The following is a 7,578-nucleotide window of genomic DNA, read 5'->3' on the forward strand; positions in this document are numbered from 1 at the left end:
TTCAATCTCTTTACTTGTGATTTGTCTGTTCATATTCTCTATTCCTCTTGATTCATTTTTGGGAGGTTGTATGAGTCTAAGAATTTGTCAATTTCTTTTAGATTGTCCAATTTGTTGGCATATAGTTTTTCATAGTATTCTCTTATAATCCTTTGTATTTCTGTGGTATCCATTGTAACTTCTCCTCTTTCATTTCTAATTCTATTTATTAGAGCCTTCTCTCTTTTTTTCTTAGTGAGTCTGGCTGAGGGTTTTTCAATTTTTTTTATCTTCTCAAAGAACCAGCTCTTTGTTTCATTGATCCTTTCTACTGTTTTCTGTTTGTTTGTTTATTTCAATTTCATTTATTTCTGCTCTAATTTTTATTATTTCTCTCCTTCTGCTGACTTTGAGTTTTGTTTATTTTTCTTTTTCTCATTCTGTTAGGTGTAGTTTAAGGTTGCTTACTTGGGATTTTTCTTGTTTGTTAAAGTGGGCCTGTATTGCTATGAGTTTTCCTTTCAGGACCGCTTTGGCTGCATCCCATATGAGTTGGCATGGTGTATTTTCATTTTCATTTATCTCCAGATATTTTTTGATTTCTCCTTAAATTTTTTCAATGATCCATTGATTTTTCATTAGCATGTTGTTTAGTGTCCACATCTTTGTCACTTTCCCAGTTTTTGTCTTGTAGTTGATTTCTAGTTTTGTATCCTTATGGTTGGAAAAGATGCTTGTTATAATTTCAATATTCTTAAATTTATAGAGGCTTGCCTTGTTTCCCAACATATGATCTATCCTTGAGAATGTTCCATGGGTGCTTGAGAAGAATGTGTAATCTGCTGTTTTTGGATGGAGTGCTCTATATATATCTATTAAGTCCATCTCATCTAGGTTTTTGTTTATGTCTGCTATTTCCTTATTGACTTTTTGTCTGGATGATCTATCAATTGATGTAAGTGGTGTGTTAAGATCCCCTTCTATTATTGTGTTGTTGTTAATATCTCCTTTTAGGTTTATAAATAGCTGCTTTATGTACTTTTGTGCTCCTGTGTTGGGTGCATATATATTTATAAGTGATATGTGTTCTTGGTGGAATGTCCCTTTTATCATTATATATTGCCCCTCTTTCTCTCTCGTTACCTGTTTTATCTTGAAGTCTACTTTCTCTGATATAAATATGGCAAGACCTGCTTTCTTTTGTTTGCCATTAGCTTGGAGTATTGTCTTCCATCCTTTCACTCTGAGCCTGTGTTTGTCTTTAGAGCTGAGAAGTATTTCCTGGAGGCAGCATATTGCCACTCTGTGTCTTTTGATTGGAGAGTTCAAGCCTTTTACATTTAGAGTTTTGAAATATGAGGGCTTAATGTTGCTATTTTATCACTCATTTTCTGGTTCTTTTGCATTTCCTTTGTTTCTTATCCCATGTGTTTGAGACTACCAATTCAGTTTGGTAGCTCTGTATGATGGTTTTCTTAGTTTTCTCTTTATTTATCGTATGTGTCTCTGTTTTCATTATTTGTTTAGTGGTTACCATGAAGTTTGAATAAAAAATCTCATAGATGAGATAGTCCATTTTCTTATGGCCTCTTATTTCCTTAGACTAAGTCGATTCCATCCCTTTACTCTTTCCCTTCTAAGTTATTATTGTCACAACTTATTCCACCTTGTGTTGTGAGTTTGTGGTTAAAGTGATGAGGTTATATTTATTTTTGGTGTTTTCCTTCCCTTAATCTTTGATGTTATAATTAAGTGTTTGCTAATCTATTCTGACAGAAAGCTGCAATTTTTCTGATTTTGTCTACCTATTTTTCTCCTTGCTCAAAGCTTTGTATACCCTTCCTCTTTTTTTTTTTTTTTTTCCAGGCATGAGGACTTTCTTGAGCATTTCTTCTAGTTTGGTTCTTGTGGCAATGAACTCCCTTAGCTTTTGTTTATCTGGGATAGTTATTATTTCTCCATCATCTCTGAAGGATATTTTTTCTGGGTAGAGTATTCTGGGCTGCAAGTTTTTGTCTTTCAGAATTTTGAAAATATCATTCTACTCTCTCCTATTCTGTAAAGATCCTGCTGAGAAATGGCCTGAGAGCCTGATAGGAATTCCTTTGTATGTTATTTTTTTTTGTCTTGCTGCCCTTAATATTTTTTCTTTGTCATTGACTTTTGCCAGCTTTACTACTATATGCCTTGGAGTAGGCCTTTTTATGTTGATATATTTAGGAGATCTATTGACTTCATTCACGTGTAGTTGCAGCTCCTTCCCTAGGTTTGGGAAGTTCTCAGCTATTATTTCTTTGAACAAGCTTTCTGCTCCATTTTCCCTCTCTTCTTCCTCTGGAATACCTATAATTCTTATGATGCACTTCCTAATTGAGTTGAATATTTCTTCATTTCTTTTTAGTCTTAGTCCTCTCTCCTTCTACATTTGGAGCATTTCTGCATTCCTATCCTCAGTATTTCTAATTCTTTTTTCCATGTTGTCAGCTCTGTTCTTTAAAGATTCCAGATTTTTCTTTGTCTCTTCCTGTGTGTTTCATCTCCAACATTTCTGATTGTTTTTTCTTTACAGTTTCAATCTCTTGTGAAGAAGTTCCTGATTTCATTGAATTGTCTATCTTTATTTTCTTGTAATCTGTTGAGCTTTTTTATGATAGCTATTATGAATTCGCTATTGTTTAGGCTATAAATTTCTTTGCCTTCAGGATCGATTTCTGGATGCTTATCACTTTACTTTTGGTCTGGAGATTTAATATATTTTTGCATTCTGCTTGAGGGCGTGGGCTTGTTTTCCTCATGCTGAAGACATCTGGTCACAGCTTCCACCTGCTGCCACTGGGTGGGGTTCAAGAGCTGTGCATTCTGAGCCTGCTGTCATCCGCAGGTGCTCTGGCAGACCAGCTGAGCTGAAGCACCAGGTGGGGGGAGTCGGTCTCTATTTTGCCTGCCCAATCCTGGGGGCTCCTTACTCTTCCCTATCTGTTCTCCTAGGGTGCTAGTTGATGAAGACACCCCCACAACAGTTCAATCCCCTCTGTATTCCCATGGGCTATGAGAGAACTTGGAGAGCAATGGTTTTCCCATGAAGGGCCACTGCTCCCCCTTCTCTCTCTGAGAGCTGCCTGGACCCAGAATCACTCCCTTTGGGGATGGAGAGGAGTTCTCCTTACCTCCTTGCACTTCCTCTGGGGGTTCCAGCACCTCCACTTTCAGATGTGAGGCTGTGTGGGTCTCTCAGACCTCTTTTGTGTTGTGTGAATGGCTTCTGCTGGTATATGAATGTCCTTTTTGTTGTATCTTGGGGGGGAGAGTTTTATGGAGAAAGATCACTCCACCATGATGCTGACATCACTCCTTAATTCTCCATTCTGACCACTCCTGGGGGAGATCCCCACCAATACATCCTTGGACATGGTGGGTGGGTGAGAGACATGGGGGAAGTGGATCCCTGCTCCTCAGGACACATCCTTAACTTTAGACCCTAAAACGTCATTCACCACCCATAATAGTCAATCCTTCAGAGCTATCAGTGCGGGGTTCTGGGTCTATGATGTGTTAAGTGACCTCCCAAGTTCTGAAAAGGCAATGATCAGGATTCTTCTGATGCCCTTGCTACAGGGCAAGAGGTTCTCTAGTCTCTTGTGATTTCCAGATCAGTAGTGATGTGGGTGATAAGGGATGAAATGGGACGGGCCAGAGGAAGTTTTGCCTGTCCTCTGTGTTGGGGGGCCCATGGTGAAATGAAACAAACTGCCCCTTACATCACTCCACTGTGATGGGGCTCTGGAGGCTGGGGTGCTCCACGTGGCAGGTGTAGACATCTCCTCGCTGGGGAGTCATTTCCAGCATCATAAGGATCTGGAAGGTCCAGTCCCCATTCCTAATAAGGGGGGTGGACACAACACCAGCTGCCTCCTCCTGATCATTACGGAACCACCAAACTTTGATATGGTCTGGATAGAAGTCTGTCACTGAGCAGACCAGCAGGTTGTGGTAGTTTAGGGCCTCTGTCCTGGTTGGAGAGACGGTCACTGTATGTTCCACTGAAGGGAATAACAGACACGAAAAGATATAGCAAGACGTGAGACCACACAATTCTCCCCATGGGGAGAGTCCTCCTTGGTACCACGGTGGAAAGATTCCTGGACTCGAAGTCTTGGATTAGGATCCTTGGCCAAGGATCTGAGTTTGGTATTAGCTTGAATAAACACATCAGTCAGTTTATTTTTTGGTCTCAAGCAATAATAGTAATTATTCTATGAGAGTTATTCTGTTGATACTAATTGATAAAAATGAAGCACTTTAAAATTATAATTCCTATATCATACAGGACACAATTCATAAAATTTTAAAAAATAAGAATAATAAACCTGGACTTCTTTTCCCCCACACCTACTGATATATAAAGTGGTCATGCTAATCTCTAAGACACAAGGCAGTTGTGAAATTAAATGGCATAATACAGATGGTAAGGTAATTGTCTGGAAATAGGTGCTCATTAAATGCCTATAATTAACTTTCAAAATGTCTACCCTAAAGTGGATGATGATGCTGGAGGGAGGGTGCAGAAGGAGAGAGGACAGGCAGGGATTAGGTCAAAGAAACATGAAACAATCTTTATTCACTAATTTAATAGGATTAACTTATTTACTCCAAAACTTCAGCTCTTTCTCTTGTGTCATTTGTTGAACTTTTCTATGAAATTAAATTTCTGCCTTACAATACCACTCAAGTGTTGTTTTTATTTTTAGCAAACACTTTTTTCCTCAAACTTTGCATTCACTGATTCTAAATAAAGATCCAAGTCCAAAGTTTACCTTAAAGTGGTAAGCAAAAGAGTAAAGAACAATTAATAAAGTCAGTTTTTAAGTCTCTATGTACCCTTCCATTTTCTCTTGAGCCTAAGTCAACGGACAGCACAATACATTTATTCATCAATTTAACAAAAATTTATTGAACTCATACTATGTGCCACTCAATGTGTCAGGATCTAGGCATACAATGATAATTAAGACAGTCCCTTGCCTGAATGATGTCCTGTTCTAGTGATTGCTATTTAAGAAAACAGAATTAAGATGATAATGATTTGAAACCAAAAAGTCAAAATGTATTTTTTCATGACTATAACATGTTACCATGTGTGCAAGATGCCCCGCGCGCAGTTGTGGAGCAGCCCTAACCCCACGTGGCTGAGCCTGTTAAGCTTTGAGGAAGCAACACACCCACCTCAGGCACTAGGCTGGGATGTGCAGAATTAATGGAAAGAATAGCAGAGGGAGCAGGGCCACAGTGGGTAGCCCTCGAGCACCTCTGCAGGGAATGTTCCTGGGCTGTCAACTTCCATACCCCTGCTCTGCCCTTGGTCCCTGTCCCTCCCTCACAGGATGTGCTCTGCCTCCTTGTTCCCTCCATGGGCCCGAGGCCTCAGGTCCCAGAGGCTGCCCTTCCCTGTCAGCTCGGTCCCACCTGACCTAGCCTCCCTTTCTGTGTGCGAAGACTCCAGAGATGGCTGGTGGCTAGTGTTCACCTCGCCACTGCAGGGTCATGTGGACATCCTACTGGTAGTTGTGTCTGCACACCATGTCCAGGGTGGCCTACACATCATCCAAGATGTCCTTCTGCCTGTTCCAGTACTGGAAAGTCCACTGCCCCAGCTAGGTCACTGCCTGGCGCTCCCCCATGTCATTGTGGAAGTGCACATCGTCTTCCTGGTTATAGATGTATCTTTCCATACTTCATACCTGCTCTGTCCCATTGATGAAATAGCAGTGAAACTTAAACTGGTACACTACACAAAATCCTCTGTGGGGAATCACCACCAGTCAGTCAGGCCTCAGCCCTACAGCCCAACCCAGCAGTCACTCTGCCATGCAGGCATTCTGGGTCTTGGCTACTCGGGCTGGAAAAACCTGAAATCCAGCTGTGACCTCAGATTCCCACCCAACCCAGCCTTATGCCTCCCACTCCAAACCTAGATCCTCAGGCAGCTCTTCTCTAGGCCTGCCCTGTCTCTAAGGGCAAACCCTGGGGTCTGTGATCCCTGCCTGAGCCTGAGAACTGAGTAAGGGGCAGTCAGGGTGATTTTACATTGATCTCTGTAATTAGAGGAATAAGGATGTTCTAGCATGAAATCCCATTTTCCATAGAACTCTTGGGAACCTCAGAGACGAACAAGTACTCACAGAATCACGAGAGTTCAAGGGAATGATGAGAAAGCTTGACCTCATCCTGACAAGCATGTTCTCTTGGTCCCCTGCAAAGTGCCTTCCTTCCCATACCTGGGTTTACTCTGAGTTTCTGCCACCCCCACCCAACTGCAGTGTAAGGCTGTCTCACTCCTGGTTAGAAGGGACTGAAACCTTCCGAGTCCTAGAAAGGAACATTTTATTCGTGGAAAGAGCAAAGGCTTTCAAATTAGATAAATTCCAATTAAACTGTGCCTATTACCAGCTTGGCCAGTTTACTTAATGGAGTATCTATATTATAGTATAATTGTATAAAAAGGACGTGGTAATACCTACACATAGGGGTGTTAGGAAGATTGAGAGAAAATGTATATAAAGATATTAATCCTGTGTCTGAAATGAACGGCTTCTCAATATGCATTATTTCCCTTCTTTACATTCTCTTTTCTCCTTAATTCAGTCCTCCAACAACGCAACTCTCTGAATCCCACTCAAGTCACTATTAGACCATAAATCTGTGAAATTTGAAGTTGACTCCCTGTCTGTGGTCACTCACTCAGCTTCACTCAAATACCAACAGTTTTTGTCCATGAGCCCTCCATTCATAGTTAGGTGTGTAGAGTCTTTTCTCTTAAACCTGAGACTATAAAGACCACTGCTACCCTCCATTTCCCCAACACAAAATCCCATAGCACTTAGTCCAGACAAGGTCTTGGGGGACCTTGAAATGACAAATCCTACTGTCTCTTCTGTGGAGATGTTCTTATTTTCAAAATAACCCCATTCTTACTTGGTCCAGGCACTGGTAGTAGATGCACACTTTGTCTCCTCCTCCCAATTATAACATCCCCAAGCTTGGGCCCGTGGTATAGGGATTGTCCTCACCTCATCATTAGAAGGTAGAAATGAGAATGTAACATGGCTCTCTTTCCCAAAGAGAGGGAAAGTGTGATAACAGACTGTATCCTGAGATCATAGAGTTCACCATCACCCACACCCCAGCTCAAGGGTCCCTCAAAGCTTGTTCCCCAGAGTGGTGGCTCTGGCAAGCAGCTGCCCTGCTCTTATATGGAGAGTCTCTGCCCTTGGCCACTGGGGTGCTCAGCACCACCAGCATCACCATCACAGCTGCTGTCCAAGGGCCTCTGAGTCACCTTCCAAGATATAATGGAAAACAGAGGGTGAAGTAATGGTAGTCAATACAGCTTGCAGCTGGTGGATCTGATGTACCTACTCCAGGGAATAAAAACCTGTGAAAGCTTTCATGCACCATGGGATTGGAGAGTCCCCAGGAAAGGAACCAATCAGCACTGGAGCTGAAGTGCCTCATCTGTCTCTGGGCGGACATGTTTTATGAAGGTTCTCAGTCCACTGCCTGGCACAGTGTCTTCACCAAATTGCACTGGATGAACGTTTG

The 7,578-nt window shown here is 41.7% G+C and overlaps 1 pseudogene; it reads right to left on the reverse strand.

Annotated features, from left to right (window-relative positions):
* Window positions 1-3,550: 3,550 nt before the first annotated feature.
* Window positions 3,551-7,284, reverse strand: LOC101388149 (HLA class II histocompatibility antigen, DQ beta 1 chain-like; annotated as a pseudogene).
* Between the last annotated feature and the right edge of the window lie 294 nt (window positions 7,285-7,578).

This window comes from Ceratotherium simum, chromosome 13, assembly GCF_057802395.1.
Source record: "Ceratotherium simum simum isolate JZ-2026a chromosome 13, ASM5780239v1, whole genome shotgun sequence".
NCBI classification, from domain to species: Eukaryota; Metazoa; Chordata; class Mammalia; order Perissodactyla; family Rhinocerotidae; genus Ceratotherium; species Ceratotherium simum.